The sequence below is a fragment of the Monodon monoceros genome, unplaced genomic scaffold (genome assembly GCF_005190385.1).
Source record: "Monodon monoceros isolate NGI ecotype Baffin Bay Population unplaced genomic scaffold, NGI_Narwhal_1 Super_Scaffold_16, whole genome shotgun sequence".
NCBI lineage: Eukaryota > Metazoa > Chordata > Mammalia > Artiodactyla > Monodontidae > Monodon > Monodon monoceros.
In genome coordinates, this window is record NW_021703772.1 from 85,523,273 (window position 1) to 85,540,774 (window position 17,502).

Consider the following 17,502-nt stretch of genomic DNA (forward strand, 5'->3'; position numbering starts at 1 on the left):
CTTTATTAATTCAACCTGAAAATATCAAACTATTAAATTTTGTCTGGATAGGATAAATCCCTGTGGCCTCCTGTAAAGCAATGTAGGTCTCTGATGCCCACGGGCATATCTGTGTCCCAATCTACCAGAGACAGGACCAACAAACAAGGAATGTGCAACCTACTCTTTCTCCCTGGAAAGAAGAAAGTGTGTGCACGTGGGAGAGTGGGCACTCTGCCTTCCCCCTCCGTCACCCTCTTCTCTGTTATTTTTTTTCTACCTTCATTTCGTAGGCAGACTCAGAATACCTGAGTCTGAAAATATCAGGATAACACTCGTAAATTTGTGACAATCACTACAATATCCCATATCTAAGATTTTTTTAAAATGCCATTTATTCACTAACACGATAGTGCATTAGAGCTGCGTAATCTTACAACTCCAGGGAAGAATAAGAATGTTTGGCTTATCCTAAGATTCCTTTCCAAGGTCAAAACAAGAAATCTCCCTCCATACTCAAGAGACATGCATTTTTAGTAACATCAGATGTATTCTTCTCTTTTCCCTTATCAAATTGTTACTTTTCCCACACTCTGAGTTTGAAGTCTAACCTTTTTTTTTCCCCTAGAATAGGGGGTAAGGGAGGGTGATGAAATGTTGGAACAATTGAACATCCCTGACCATTTTCTCCAAAAGCCTTTTGTATTTTAGCGGATTTGTGCAATCTTTTCTTTTTTCACATGACACCGTAGGCCTAGGCCTGAAATAACTGGAAAGAGAGATGAGTATCAGAATTTCTCAGCAAGAACTAGACAAAACATACACCCTCTTTAGCATAAATTGAGCTGGGAGTGGAGTGGGAGGGCTTGGAGGAAGGAAAAAAAGAAGGGTCTGTATTTCAATAAATATGAATAAATTTATTAGATACTTTTCACAATCAGATAGCTCCAAAAAAAAAAAGAAAGTTTATTTTTTATCTTTCTAAGGATGTAAGCCTTAATGAAAACAAATCCTAGTTACAAATTTAGCGAATTGCCCAATAATAATTTTTCATGTATTAGAACTGAAAAATTGTTAACCACGTTTTTGCTCCAAGATGTGTGAGGGCCATTCAAGGGCTGTAGGGCCCTGGATAGACACACAAACAAGTATGTGTATATCTGGAGCCCCACACATTGTAATAAACACAGCTGCATTTATTTGAGTATGTGATCCCATATACACGTAAAAACATTCAAACAAACACACTCAGCAGATTTATTTGATTGTGCAATGGGGCAATTATTCAAATAAACATGCTCGGCGCAATTATTTGAATCTCACATTGCATGTTCATCAATCACAGCACTAAAAAAGAGGGGGGAAGAGCACCAAAGATTTTACATGGGAAAAAAATACATGTGAAAACAACCTTATTATAGATTTTATAGGGTTAGCCAAAGTTACGGCTCCCTCCTTAACTGTAACTCCACTATTGGGTATTCAGCGACATTTGTTTCTAATGATTAATTGGTTCATTCACTTGGCCATTATATCAGAGTGACCACAACATTCAGATTTATATAATAGCAAACTTTACAAACCTGAATTGGGTAGAGATACGGAATCTCTATATTTCCAGTGTAGGATAGTTCTTTCTAGACATTTTATGTCAAGGGGACACCCTGGTCAAAGTATTATGGCTTTAAATAGCACTCCCATAAATTAAAAACTTTTATACATGCAACAAAACATTCCTACATTTGAAGACATTAAAAAAAATCACAGGTGACTCATCTGGTCATTTTATATATCGATAAATATTATGACATATATGTGAACACATCAAGAATCATATAGGTGTACCAAGAGGCAATTTCTGCCTCTCTTAAGTATGTACTGACATAACTTAATATACTAAAATGGGAAGGGGCGTTTAGTCACTGAAATATGCATCGTGTAACAAAGATGAAGAAAATACATGGCTTGTGCCCATCATAAAAAAGATTCAGACTGAAGGCTTAGCTTTGGTTTTTATTCAATTAAATTGTTAAACTGTGCACAGTGATTTTTTTTTTAGAACTTGAGACATTTGTGATGTTGGCTGTTTAAATCTTTGTTACCTTCGCTGTGAATTGAAATTGTACATATTTAGTAAATCATGCAGACAAAACAAACTTTTTAGACAATATTTTTATTGGAGAGTTTTCTTTTCCTGTATCCATGTTAAAAAAAAAAAAAAAAAAAGACCTCCTTTCCCAAAATAAAAATGTCAATACTAAATTTAAAGAAGTATAAAGGAATGATTGCTTCCTTTAGAGCTAAATATTTAAATAAACATGGAGATAATTGGCAACATGTTCTTTTGGGCTAATAGGCCGTGTCCAATTTTTTGGGTCTGATGTTTCAGAGGTCCTCTTTTTCAGGGTTGAAGATGATATATTAATCTCTGAATTAAACAAATGCTATTAAATAACAGAAATAAATCCCTCAGTCTTCATTTGTATATGAAATATGGAATTAGAGAAATGACACTGAGATGATGTGATGCTGAATATGCCACAAACTAAGACTTTCTCTATTAAAACAGTCACCTACCACCTATAATCTAGTATGACATGTTAAAATGCTCCAAAATATTGAAAATATAAAATGAACAGTACTATTCCCATTTGGCCTTGAGATGAATAAGACAAAGATTCTAATAATTTTAGTCAAAGAAAATGATGAGTAAAAAATACATGAAGATTAAAGTGGTGACAAATGATCTTTTAAGTATTCGAATTGGTCTTTCTCATTCATATCTTTGATTCTACAGAAATTGCAAATCCTGATGATTCTGATTTGTAAGTGCACCCAGTCAGCTTTTCTCTCTTTCACTCCACAGAATATGCCTGTTAGATCTGGAACGAAGAATAAGCCCCCAAAGTGTTAAAAATAGACTACTGCCCTGGCAGGAAACTTAGCATTGGCAAGCACAGAACTCAGAAGGAACTGATCTAACATAAGGAAACATTCAGAAAAAGATTTGTGCATCATGATCCTGTTCTGACCATTTTCAGAGCAATCAAAGGGTAGTAAGAGAGAGAGAGACTGAGAGACAGAGACTGAGAGAGAGAGAGAGTGTATGTGTGTGTATGTGTTCTGTGCACGTGTAGATTGCTAACTTTGTGTGTGTACGTTTGAATAGCTAGTGTTAAAATAAAAAACAATACCCAAGAGATGGAAGGAACCTGAAGGAGTGCTTTTGAGACATTTTGTATATTGTTATCTTACACAAATGGAAAACACTTAAAATGTTGATACTGGAAAAATAAAATTTCACCAAAAAATTCTATATTACTTACCAGATACTCCAACAATAAAACAGAGAAAATATTAATTTATCTTTACTCTTTTTGTAGGAAACTCAGATTTTAGTTTGTGACCTTTCCTTAAAGGAGCATCACTTTTATCCATTCCTAAAACAGTCTTATTCCAGGGCAAAGAATTACAGTTACACTTCATTCTACTTTTGTTAAGGAAAAGAAGAATACTGTCTTCAAATCACTTGAAAAAAAATATAGAGGAACAAAGGAATATAAATTCAGAAAGGAAACTCAGGAACATCCCTACACTCACAGAAAACATCATGGTGTGTTTAGTGACCAAAAGCAACCTAGACCTTGGTTTTTACCTCTCTTCTGAAAGATACGACTTCCAACACAAACGATATTTCCCAACCCTGTAGTGCAGCCCGGGATTGGTGCAGACAGAAAGGGAGAACACCGGCTATTGAATAACCCTTAACCACTTCCTGCAGTCCTGAAGCATTCCGTGGAGGTCTACCACTTCATTATTGAACATGCTTAGAAAGTGTGAGCTCATGCGTTTCCGGTTGAAGGTACACCTAAGCAAGAGGGGGAAAAAGAGAAGTACAAACCACCCTGCCCAGTTTGTTTTAACACTTAAAATGCTGTTGCTCAGAGAGTACGCTTGAGAATAATCAGCCTCACATCTAAGTAGACCCTTTTTTTTAATTTTCTGCATTATAAAGTGTTTTTATATTATCAAAGATAATTCCATGAAAAAGAACATTTCGCTCGCTTTACATGGTGAGGGAACATTCGAAAAAAATCTTCTCAGAACACGAAATGTTCTAACCACACTAGCTGCTTAAAATGTACTACCTTAATTTAAAAATAGAAGTGGGAATAATGATTTGTACAAATACTTTTCAAGGAATTGTCGTGATCCCTTGAGTCAGATGCCTTCACCTACAAATCAGCCTATAACTCTGTTATAGACCTGGCCAAATTATAGCATACTTGGTGTCTACATTGAAATAGTCATTCTTCAATGACTTCTTCTTGTTTTCATTCTTCAATAAAACCCTCCTATGGCTTAGGAGGAAGAACATCTTGATGGTTGTAACACTTAGAAAAATAAAAGCTGTTAATTAATCTACCATCTGCATCTTTTAGATGAGAAAACTGAAATCTGCATAGCCTTGAGACCACACTGGTTGGTTGTTTCTACCCCACAACGATCTAGAAAGCAGTTAAGAATAGACTCTCAGAACCCCAGTCTCCTGACAATGCTCGCTACAACACATCACAGTAAAATGCTCCTTCAAATGATGTGGAAACATCAAAAGGAGTGAGTTAGTCTCCCTGCTTCCTGCAAGAAGTCCGTTCTGGTCTACAAGAACTCTTCCATGCAAGAGTGGAATGAAAATAAGCTACTTTGGAAACCCTGTATTACTCTAAGATGTCACATCATCATCTGAGGGCAGTTAACCACGTCTGGACTAAAGTCTCCTTTCACTGAGAGCCAGAGACGTTCTCAATTTCGAGAAACGCTCTTTAAAAATGACTAGCTGCTGTTCATACATATTACCCACTAGTTCATCCAAGATTTTTGACAGTGGTTATGTCCACTGAGGAGCTGTGACTCCACTGAGCCTCTCCACTCACAATTTTCAGCCTGAACCCACTGTGTGAGTCCCCAGTGTCATTCTTTCTCTAGTCTTTTTCCGAATCCTATGGGCACTGAGCAAACCAGAGGTGGTCAGAGGAAGTAACAAGGTGTAAGAGGAGCAATTGGAGATCATAAATCTGCAACAGGAAAATTGGAATAGACTGAAATAGACGTAAGAAAATTAGAGAGTGGAGGAACCTAGATTCTCTCTCACTGAAAGTCCTGCTTTTTCACAGTCTGGGGCTCAGAAAGAATAAAAGTCCATATTATCCTGTAGTTATTAGCAGAGCTGAGAACATAAGCCAGTTATGGCATACACACTCTTATTGCTTCTACTGATGCTTCTACTACCTCTATTCTATTCTATTTAGTGGTCCTGGAAATAATAGTAATAAATAACAGTTACAACATTGATAGTTATTCAATTTACTGAGTGCCTACCTTGTGTGAGGTATTATAGGATATACAAAAATGAACAAGACAAGATTACTGGCCTTAAGTTTCTTATACTCTGTCAGAGATAGACTTACACAAAGAAGTAGAAGGCTGAGTTCCAGGTTCTATAGCAAATGTACCAGTATCAAAGTCCCAAGCAGTCTCCCTTTTATACCACAGGGTCTCCCTTTTTTAAACACAAAATAACATCATTCCCTCGCTAATGTGCATCTTGTTGAGTGACGCTATATGAGACACACTGTTCCATGTCCTAGGGATTCAGTGGTGATCAGACAATATCCGCCCCCACAAGGGACCTACATTCTAGTGGAGAAGGTGGAAAACAAAACAATTATGTAAGATAACTTCACATAAGACTGCGTTCTGTTGAAAATAAAAGAAGGTGCTCTAATAGTGAATGAGATGGAATTGGAGGACAGGCAACCTCAGCTGGAGCGCAGGGAGGGGAGTGTCAGGAAAAATCTTTCTAGGGCTGTGGTGTCTGAGTTGAGCCTGAAGGGTGAGAAGAAGTGAGCCGGGTGTGAGAGCCGGAGCGAGTGTTCCAGGAAGAGCAGGTGCAAGTACCTGAGGCAGACATGGGTTTGATTTTTTGAGAATAAAAACGCCAGTCTAACAAAGCATGTAAAAAAGGGAAGATGAAATCAGACCAGTAAGAAAACAAGTCTCAGCCATGTGAATGATTTACAGTGTGATCTCCTGTAAGGAAGCATTCAAGAACAACTCGGCAGATATTCAGAGAACTTTAAGGAATGAGACTTCTTAGGTCCTTTAGTCCCATGTCATGATTTCATCGGTGAGAAAATGGAGTTCATTAATCTGTCAGGTTTACCTTGAGGAACTCAGAAGACATGGGCTATTATTCCCAGTAAGTAGCCCAGACGTGAATTTAGCAACCTGTTTGTGGCCTCATCATAATTCCCTCCCCTGTAAACTGGGCAGTAGCCTTCTATGCCCTCCGAGTTTAGAATGGGAGAAATCGCATTTCTCAGACTCTCGCAAAACCACCTGCCTTGCGTCTGGTCACGGGCAGATCTGTCAGCCTGGAAAACAGAAATGATTTGGGCCAAAGGAAGTTTGTATTTTGGAAACGAAAGCACTAGGTACAGCAAACGGGCCGCCACAGTGGCACGCTACCCTGAAAGCCCCTTCCCCAGTCAACACGGCCCAGTGCAGTCCCCGCAGTTGCCAGTTTGCTCAAAACAGCTGTGCTAGAATCAGGCATGAGCAAGGGCCCCAGCCATCTCCCCTTCCCCTGAACTTCTAGAAAATACAAAAACTCACAGAGCTGAGAGAGGAGCCAGTAAGAAGTAAGGAACATGCAGCAGGTGGTACCATCTGTGCCCGGCTAATTCCAGCCAAAACAATCTGCTCCCTATAGAGTTCCCAGTTGTGGAGAAGGGAAGAGAATCTGCCAGTGGCAGAGCCAGGGGAGGGGGAGTAGCAGGGCAAGTGCCGAGGCTATTATTCAGACGTTCAGCTGGTTGGGGAAGTAGATTATTGATGCCAGCGAACTATTATCTCTCTCCTTTTCTCTTTACAACCACTGTGGGAGATTCTTCCAAAGTCTCACTAAGCTGGCAAGTATCGGATCCCACACCTGTGAGACAGACATGTAGGCATCCCTGTGAGTCTGTCACTACTGAGATGGGAAGGACAAACATTCCACAGCAAGACTAGGAAGCACAGCCCACACCAAGATGGAAAAACAAGAGGAGAGGGAGGTTATGTTTATTTTATCCTATTTTCCTAGCAACCGAATTCTCTCCCTCTCGCCTGTTCATTCTTTGAAAATCATCCACGATTTAGAATGGGATCATATTCCTCATTGTTGATCCCCAGGTTGGCATCTTCTAAAATAAAATTCTTCTACTTGATGGACTTCCTCATGAGGAGCAAATCTTCTCTCCTGGCACACTTACAATCATGGGATGAATAAATGCAAACAATGCAAAGATAGATCAAATTGTCTGTGGTAATAACTTTCCTTTAAGAGAGAAACAGATAGACAGCAGCCATCCTTCTCATAGGTGGAGGAGACAGTGATGATTTGAGGGTCATAGAAAGACCTGTCCACTCAAAAAGAAAACGTTACCCACTGCAAAATTTCCATCAGTACCTTTATGTTAAGGCACTGTCTCCAGGAAGTCATCTGTTCAATGCAAATACCTGGGAGGGGTAATATTTGCCTATTGTCATCTTCCCTTCGATTAATTGCTCAGTTTATAGCTGAGAGTTGAGTCCTGAGGGAGTGGGGCCCAGGAAAGTCCACTTTTATTGGGAGAAGAGAAGGTTTGGATTCCAGGTGAGGACCCAGAAAATTGGGACCTCACGTGTCCCTGAAGGAAGGGAAGATGGTGCCTGATACCCTCCGCCTGGGCTGAACTATGCCCCTCCCCAAAAAGGTATGCTGAAGTCCTAACCCCTGGTACTTATGAATGTGACCTTATTTGGAAATAGGGTATTTACAGATATAACCAAATTAAGATGAGGTCATTCGGGTGGACCCTAATCCAGTATGGATGGTGTCTTTATAAGAAGAGGGAAATCTGAACACAGGCACAGGCAGGGAGAATGCCATGTGAAATCAAAGAGACTGGAGTGAGGCAGCTGCAAGCCAAAGAAAGCCAAGGATGCTGGCCGTCACCAGAAGCTGGGACAGAGAGGTAGAACAGATCCCTCAGAAGAAAGCAGCCATCCCCCAACCTTGATTTTGGACTTCTAGCCTCCAGAACTGTGAGAGAATAAGCTTCTGTTGTTTTAAGCCACCTAATCTGTGGTACTTACAGCAGCCCTAGGAAGCTAATACAGGCCCCAAACAAACCATGGTGAGGCTTTCAGTTTTCAGTCTCTGGGTCTGTCTAAACATTCAAGATCAGTGTTTGATCCAACCATTCTCCTGGTGCCTGGGCTTTAACACATAAAGATCAGCAGGAATATCCCTTATAGTTTTGAGATGCATGTCATCAGGAAAAAGACAAACTGCTTACTCTTTTACCCAAATGTCTTCTATAAGGTAATCTTTTTCATTAGGATAATTAAATTCTTATTTGAAAGGGCACCAAAGTGCAAGCATTATCGTCTGATTTCCTGTAAAGTCTTTTCCTGCCTCCTGTTCCACATGGTGTCCATTAACAGGAGAAGCACCAAGTGAGTCAGACGTTATGGTTATAGGTTTGCGGCTTGTGTCAGTGCTAAGAAGAGGGAAATGAGAAAGGAAAACATAAATTGGGAAACAGTGTCAGAGGGCAGGCCGAGATAATGGAAGTACCAGAAAGCAGAGGAAAAGGGTGTTGTGTGGGAACCGAAACCTTGCTTCAGGTAGGAAATGTCAGAGAAATACAGTAACGTTTTTAAATGAAAGGAAAGGGGGGTGGAATCCAAGCAGTCCTTTATTGTGTTTTTTGGCAGTCTGAATTCAGTACCAGAAATGAGTGAAATGTGCCCTCTCCCCTGATTCATTACTGCTGTAGGATCTTAACCATTTTCAGCCCCAAGCTCTTGGGAAATCGGCTAATAATTCCTGTGACGTCTTTACATCACTGAGATCTGGGGAGGATCTTGGGAGTTCGGTGAGTAAGGCAACATGAAAGCCTGAGGCAGGAGTGAGTCAGCTGAGGTGTGTTTTGATGTATTGATATATTGCTGTGGTAGGCAGTGGCCTCAAGCTGGGAATCAGTGAGACCAGGTTCTGGGGCACGTTCTCAGATGTGGCTGTGAACTCCGTTCTGCCCCATTACTCCTTGCCTACCGCTGCCCACCTACCTGCCCACCTGGACCACAGAAGGTGCAGGTAAGAAAGTCAGGGGATGGTTCACCGAAAATCTCTCATCTCTTTCCTAAGAAAAACAAACCCAACTCTACGTCTTCTTCACAGAAGCCAGCGTGCCATCCTTTACATTGTATTTCTAGAAGATGGTATATCATCTTAAAAGCCTGGTTTAATTTGCTTTTCTCCAAGCTTTGTGGTATTTTTTATATGCCATTAGTCAGTTATTGCATGTTACTAGCAACAACAGTCCCACCTAATGTATTTAATTTGTTTTGAAAATCATAGCACATCTTTACACACAGAAGAGACAGCTTTTAACTCCATTGATGACTTCCTCTTTAAAAGTCCTCCTTTAAATCTCTAACCACAGTCTTCTTGGTTTTCTTCTTACCCACTGACCAAGCTCTGCTTTCTTCAACTCAATCTTTAAATGGTAGCGTTTCCTGGGTCCCTCTGGGGCTCTCTACTCTCCTCGTTCCGATCACTGTGCTGAAGTCTCTTTTTCAACAAAGACTCAAAAATGCATCTTTCCAGTAAGACTTTGCTCCTGTGCACTAGACCTGCACATCCAAATGAATACTGGACATCGCCCCCTGATTGTCTCCAAAGCACCTCAAATTTGACATGTCCAAGATGGACGTGGCCGTGTCTCCCTCCCGCCCACCATCCCCCACCTAAAACCTGGTGACTGTCACTTCCTGGGTCACTCAGGTGGAAATCTTGAGAGTCATCATGCCATATCTCTAAATGGGTTATCAGGTCTTGTGAGTCATAGCCCCTGTTATCTCTCCTACTTGTTCCTCTTCTTCAATCACCATCATCATTCTGTTGTTTCAGGCGTACATCAAATCTCAAGAATTGCCCTAAATAGCCTTTTCACTGGTCACACTGGCCCCGGTCTCACCCAAGGTGCTTCCTGGCTCTAACACAGCAAGGAAGAGAGCTGTCACTGAGGGTCCATGGAGGAGCTGGCAGATAGAGGAACACCCCCTTTTAGGCTCTTTAAAGATATGTCTTGATATTCTTCACATATGACTTTCTGGAACGTTGCTTCCTCACAGCCTTAATAACTGTGATGTTGACATATCTCCTTAAATATGGTTGAAAGAATGTGCTCAAGAGAAATAACTAGTGCCCTTCCCTCCCCGTGCCACCTGTAACTATGCTTGTGGTTTTATCACCTTCTAACTCATTCCACATTCTGATATTGGCCAAAAGTGCTCTTTTGGTACTTTTATGCTTTCATGTCAATCTTCTCCTGCCTAAACGTGTGAGCTTTTTAAAGCCGGCACCATCTTATCTGTAGTCCCACCGCTCCATGAGTTATTGCCACCAAGTAGATATTCAACAAATGTACACTGATTTAATTCACTGGTGCAAATTTGATTATGCAAAGCCTTACTTTAAAATCCTTCAGTGGTTCCCCAAAGCACCCAAAATACAACTCATATTCCTTAGCTTGGTTCACAAAGCTTTCATGTGTTGGTTCCTCCTTGTCTCCCTTTCCATCAGCTCTCACCATCTCTCCAGTTGCATCTGCCTGAACATACCTCTTTTTTTTTTGTCCTTCAGAACATAGATCAAAGGTCACTTTCTTAAGTCTCTCTTTCCTGAAACCCTAGTCTTAGATGTGCATCTCCTTTGGGCTTCTGTACATGCTTCGTGAATGCGCTATCCAAGGGTTGGTTTCCCAAAGGCAATGTGTTCCTAGAAGGTCAAAACTGTGAACATTCTGACTCCAGCACCTACTACAAAGCTGGAGACCCAGAAAGAAACTGGAAAATGTGTGAGTCCTCTGGAAAGAGATTTTCAGCAACATCTAGTCCCCACTGACCTTGGTCATTAGCCAAATAGAGGAATAATTCAGTGACAAGAGAGAAAATAACATAGAAAGTGAGCAATGTAAAAATAAGGAACTGTGGAAGGACCCGAATGCAAACCAGAAATGTGTAATTTAACACACTTGAAGATTTTTGAAAACCGTTTACAGGATTATATTGGGGCACAGATTTTACCCACATAGATTAACAACTTCATTTCTCACATAACCACTAATTACATACAACAGCAACAACGTACACTGCCGACATCCAGATATTGATCGAATTGTAAAATTACTGAGGCAAAACTCACTACAATCCAAGTGAGGTGGGTTAAAGGGGAACATGAATAAATAAGCCTACTGCCTAATGCTGAACGTGAGCATAGCCTTTAAGCTATTTTAGCAACGACTCAGATGGGGAACATGAACTAAATAAAAGAGAAAGAAGCCCAAAGTAATCTGAGATGCATTTTCTTCAACTTCTCTGGAATTTTCAATTACCTCAGTTTCCTGACAAAGCTTTGCTGATGTCAGTAATTTACAGTAACAGTCAGCAAGATAACAGCAGGCTTGTGTGGGCCAGAGGTAAATTGGGGTCTGATATGAGTAATATATCCTGCACTGAAGGACAGTGGGAGGCATGAGAAAAGGCACAATTTCTAGTAGTGATTTTTAAATAAAATGAAAACCACATGCATCTATCACAGAGCAGGTGAATATGCAGTCCTCACTGTTCTTTCCCAGGAAATGTAACTACTTCCTTCTTGAATCCTAGGTGGCTTTTAATAAGGACTCCACCATAGATGCTACTAGAAGATGCTCTGCTTTTGTATCTTAAAATTTTGTGCACCAGAACACACTGTGCGTGCATACCCTCAGTATTTAGGGAAATGTGGGTAATTACAAAAGAGGTAGCAAGTACCATCTTTTCTTTGCACGGCGTACAATTATTTAAATGACTTTAAGGCAAACAAATGGAAGGCAGACAAAATAACCTTTTGCCAATATATGAATATTGCCAGTATATTCATATTCAATATGTGAATCTTCTTTGTCCCAGAGTGTGAAGCCCACAGATCACGAAGGCATTTAGCTGGAACGTTGCAGTTCTTTGGGGTCAACAATGAAAACTTCATTTCTCGTTGTAGGGTCCTGAATAGCCACTGACCATGGGCTTTCCCTGAAAGTTGTTCTCTTGGTTTTCTCACGAAATTGCTGATATGAACTGGTTGCCTCATAATTTTGCTTTTTTCTGCTAAAGACAGAGAAACCAGAACATTTGAACTGCGGGTTCTGGTGGTGTTTCCTTGTCAATAAGATGAGGGGTTGTAAAGGAGTCTTAGGCTCCTTCCTATGAAGTTTATGTTATGAGGATGGCTCTGGCTAAAGGGACTTTCCCTGCTTAACCTAAGAAGCTCTGTAGTCGAGGGGTGAGAGGCTATGCTTTCTCGTGAAAAGACCTGCCTTCCTAGCTGTGTGACCTTGGCCAAGTTGTCTCACTAAACCTCAGTTTACTTACCTTTAAAATGGGAATAATATGTCAACAATTTCTCAGAAAGGTTCTGGGACTCAAATGAGACAAGAGGTGTGCAGACAGTTTGAAAATGGTATCTAAGGTAGGCCCTGGTAAAGGGGCGGACGTGTACAGTGTATATATTTCGTCGACTCTCCTTTTGACCCTCTTCCGCAGTGTCCTTTATTCCCTTCTGGGTTTGAGGGAAGTCTCCCTGTGATAACCTATTCCTAGAGATAGGTCCACAGAGAGTTCTCTAAAAAGGAACACAATAATTTCAGTACTTAGAAATTTTCCAGCATGTAATTTTTAGGGGCCGGGATGGTCTCAAGATTCATCCTCAAAGAGACTCTTTGTTCCCTGGTGGGCGTGAGCCTTGGGTGGCTGAAAGAGGAAGGAATGCTTGACAATTATCAGTCCAATGAGAGACTTCAGAGCATGAGAACTGAGGAGGTTGCTCTGTCCTGATTCTAGATATGTGAGGCCTCCGCTGCTCTGAGCAGATAATCCAGGGCGATAATGATGTAGTCACAAGGGTGAGCCTTTGTAACAAGGCAGCCGAGGCCTTGCTCACAGTTCGAACTTTCCCCTTAGCCCTTTTGCATATTTTAGGGAGAGACTTTTAAGTCACGAGATAGCCTTGCCTGTCAGAGTAATCGACCCATATGGGGAACTTCTTTTGTGACTTGACAGGGACTCAGGAGGGGAAGCTGCTAGAGATGAAAACTGATGATCCAAATAGCAGGAAAAGGCTTCTAGTTTACGATTATTGTTTTCCTTTGGCTAATTTTAATTCTGATGAATACTAAGTTTTCTTTGGTACGTTTTGTTCCTCAAGCCTTTTTTTTTTTTTTTCTGTTATGTTGTTCAGCCAAGTATTTCTTAAGCCTCTATGAAAACAATACTACATATTTCTTAAGCCCATGTAAACAGACATTTCCATGAAGACTGGCTTGAAAAATATATGTAGATGGCAACCTGAAAGGCCATTCCTATTGCAAAAATGAAAAGATTTGACAGATCGATAGGTAAATAGATAGATAGCATACTAAAACTTAATGTTAATTCAAACGGATTAGAATGATGTTAACCCTTGCCATCCTGTTAGTTACCTTCTGTTCCTCTAACAGTGTAAACATGTGGAATGCCTTGATATATGCTGATACTTGGATGGGAGGATAGATGACAAACTGTTTTAAAACGGGTCATTTGCGAACAAGTATTTACTGATTGCCAGTAAACACCAGTCACCTGTGTTGGACAACAGGAATAGATGTGGAATAATAGATGAAAACTCATGTGCAAGCAGATCGTTATAGGGGCAACAGAGAGGAAGGAGTTCTGATAGTTCTGTGAGACTCTGCCCAGGGGAGCTAGGGAAAGCTTCAGAGAAAAGAGGCTATTTGAGTTTGGTGTTGAAGGGCCAATAGGAATTTAGCAGGTTGAGAAAAGAGGATAATGATGGAAGGCTTGGGAGTCTGAGGAATGTGGTGCGGAAAAGGAATGACAAGCTCACCATCCTCCTCGAGCGTTCGGTTATAAACTCCTCGAATGGGACCAAAGTAAACTTCATATTTAAACCAAAAAATAAAAAATCCATACTGTAATATATAAATTATCTCTCCCTCCTCGGTATTAATGACCTGTTTTTCACAATTGCTAATGAATAAATAAATGAAGTAGCAATATTTGGGCATGAGCTATGCTGCTGATAAACAACCTCCTTGCATTATAGGGGGAAGAGGAGAGAAAGCCACTTCAAGTCGCCCCTGCCCAATAGAGATAAATATGGCTGGAACGTAACCATGAAAGTGACACAAGAACCTGATTGATAGGTCATCTCCCACTTGGATTCTGACCTTTCACCTAAAACAACACTGTCTAGTGACTTCCAGATGTGGATGCTTGAACATTAGTAAGCAGTCAAGACTGAAACCTTATTTCCCACAAGCTATGAATAAATGGGTGACTTATAAGAATATCATCTCATTATGACAAACACTAAAAGAGGAATTTGAAGAAATAATTTAAGCATTTTAATGAAGCTCTTGTTCTATCCCCTCTTCCTGAAAACAGTATTTCAGAGTTAGCCTTTCTAACAGGAAATAGAATAGCTTGGCAAAAGGAACCACAACCGTATATCTAAACTGGCAGCATATTTGTATGGTGTGGCGTGATACATATGTTCACCACCCTTTACTGGTTAAACTGTATTTCATTATCATCTCCTTATTTCCACTTCTAATTCTAGCAGAACTATTTCCTATAAACAGGCCAGCGCTCTAGCAATTTCAAGCTTAAGAATTCTTTTTAAATGCCTGATCCCAACTTTATTAAGTAGTGTTTTCCTCATTCTTAATTCTAAGCCCCTTGGGTACACACTTAGGTCTGTTGCCATAAATGGAGAGAAAAATTAATTTACCACCAATTCCAACTGCACTGTGTATATGGATATTTATGCCCTCTGTGGTTTTTTGAAAAAAGACTGCTTGGATTAGGAATATCTATTTGATATTATTATAATACAATAAATCTACAGATTTGATCATTATAATATTATATGATACTACAGAATGCAAGAATCCTCCCAAACCTCCATCAAGTTAATCTTTTAAATTGAATTCAATTTATTTAAAAAATGCTATACTTTGTTTAATTTAAATAGCAGATATTTTTCATATTCTGGATTTGGGGGTACTGGGTTTTTTGTTTGTTTTTTTTTTTAACATCTTTATTGGAGTATAATTGCTTTACAATGTTGTGTTAGTTTCTGCTTTATAATAATGTGAATCAGCTATATGTATATATATATCCCCATATCCCCTCCCTCTCACATCTCCCTCTCACCCTCCCTATCCCACCCCTCTAGGTGTCCCACAAAGCACCGAACTGATCTCCCTGTGCTATGCAGCTGCTTCCCACTAGCTAGCTATTTTACACTTGGTAGTGTATATATGTCAATGCCACTCTCTCACTTCATCCCAGCTTACACTTCCCCATCCCCGTGTCCTCAAGTCCATTCTCTATGTCTGTGTCTTTATTCCTGTCCTGCCCCTAGATTCTTCAGAACCATTTTATTTTTAGATTCCATATATATGTGTGAGCATACGATATTAGTTTTTCTCTTTCTGACTTACTTCAGTCTGTATGACAGTCTCTAGGTCCATCCACCTCACTACAAATAACTCAATTTTGTTTCTTTTTATGGCTGAGTAATATTCCATTGTATATATGTGCCACATCTTTTTTTTTTTAACATCTTTATTGGAGTATAATTGCTTTACAATGGTGTGTTAGTTTCTGCTTTATAACAAAGTGAATCAGTTATACATATACATATGTTCCCATATCTCTTCCCTCTTGCATCTCCCTCCCTCCCACCCTCCCTATCCCACCCCTCTAGGTGGTCACAAAGCACTGAGCTGATCTCCCTGTGCTATGCGGCTGCTTCCCACTAGCTACCTATTTTATGTTTGGTATGTATATATGTCCATGCCACTCTCTTACTTTGTCACAGCTTACTCTTCCCCCTCCCCATATCCTCAAGTCCATGCTTTAGTAGGTCTGTGTCTTTTTTCCCGTCTTACCCCTAGGAACTTCATGACCTTTTTTTTCTTAGATTCCATATATATGTGTTAGCATACAGTATTTGTTTCTCTCTTTCTGACTTACTTCACTCTGTATGACAGACTCTAGGTCCATCCACCTCACTACAAATAACTCAATTTCGTTTCTTTTTATGGCTGAGTAATATTCCATTGTGTATATATGCCACATCTTCTTTATCCATTCATCTGTTGATGGACACTTAGGTTGCTTCCATGTCCTGGCTATTGTAAATAGAGCTGCAATGAACATTTTAGTACATGACTCTTTTTGAATTATGGTTTTCTCAGGGTATATGCCCAGTAGTGGGAATGCTGGGTCATATGGTAGTTCTATTTTTAGTTTTTTAAGGGACCTCCATACTGTTCTCCATAGTGGCTGTATCAATTTACATTCCCACCAACAGTGCAAGAGGGTTCCCTTTTCTCCACACCCTCTCCAGCATTTATTGTCTGTAGATCTTTTGATGATGGCCATTCTGACCCGTGTGAGGTGATACCTCATTGTAGTTTTGATTTGCATTTCTCTAATGATCAGTGATGTTGAGCATCCTTTCATGTGTTTGTTGGCAATCTGTATATCTTCTTTGGAGAAATGTCTATTTAGGTCTTCTGCCCATTTTTGGATTGGGTTGTTTGTTTTTTGATATTGAGTTGCATGAGCTGCTTGTATATTTTGGAGATTAATCCTGTGTCAGTTGCTTCATTTACAAATATTTCTCCCATTCTGAGGGTTACCTTTTCATCTTGTTTACGGTTTCCTTTGCTGTGCAAAAGCTTTTAAGTTTTATTAGGTCCCATTTGTTTATTTTTGTTTTTATTTCCATTTCTCTAGGAGGTGGGTCAAAGAGGTTCTTGCTGTGATTTATGTCATAGAGTGTTTTGCCTATGTTTTCCTCTAAGAGTTTTATAGTGTCTGGCCTTACATTTAGGTCTTTAATCCATTTTGAGTTTCTTTTTGTGTATGGTGTTAGGGAGTGTTCTAATTTCATTCTTTTACATGTAGCTGTCCAGTTTTCCCAGCACCACTTATTGAAGAGGCTGTCTTTTCTCCATTGTATATTCTTGCCTCCTTTATCAAAAATAAAGTGACCATAGGTGCTTGGGTTTATCTCTGGACTTTGTATCCTGTTCCACTGATCTATATTTCTGTTTTTATGCCAGTACCATACTGTCTTGATTACTGTAGCTTTGTAGTATAGTCTGAAGTCAGGGAGCCTGGATTCCTCCAGCTCTGTTTTTCTTTCTCAAGATTGCTTTGGCTATTCGGGTCTTTTGTGTTTCCATACAAATTGTGAAAGTCTTTTGTTCTAGTTCTGTGAAAAATGCCATTGGTAGTTTGATAGGGATTGCATTGAATCTGTAGATTGCTTTGGGTAATTTGCACTGTCATTTTCACAATGTTGATTCTTCCAATCCA

At 39.9% G+C, this 17,502-nt stretch overlaps 1 protein-coding gene across 4 annotated transcripts in view; it reads left to right on the plus strand.

Moving 5' to 3' along the window:
• The window catches only part of ZEB2 (zinc finger E-box binding homeobox 2), a 132,013-nt gene extending 129,796 nt beyond the window's left edge, over window positions 1–2,217 (plus strand). For all 4 annotated transcript variants that reach the window (XM_029224710.1, XM_029224713.1, XM_029224711.1 and 1 more), the window contains one exon: window positions 1–2,217. This exon is cut by the window's left edge and continues 3,238 nt beyond it. The gene's annotated coding sequence lies outside the window, so the exon portion shown is untranslated.
• The last annotated feature ends 15,285 nt before the right edge of the window (window positions 2,218–17,502 follow it).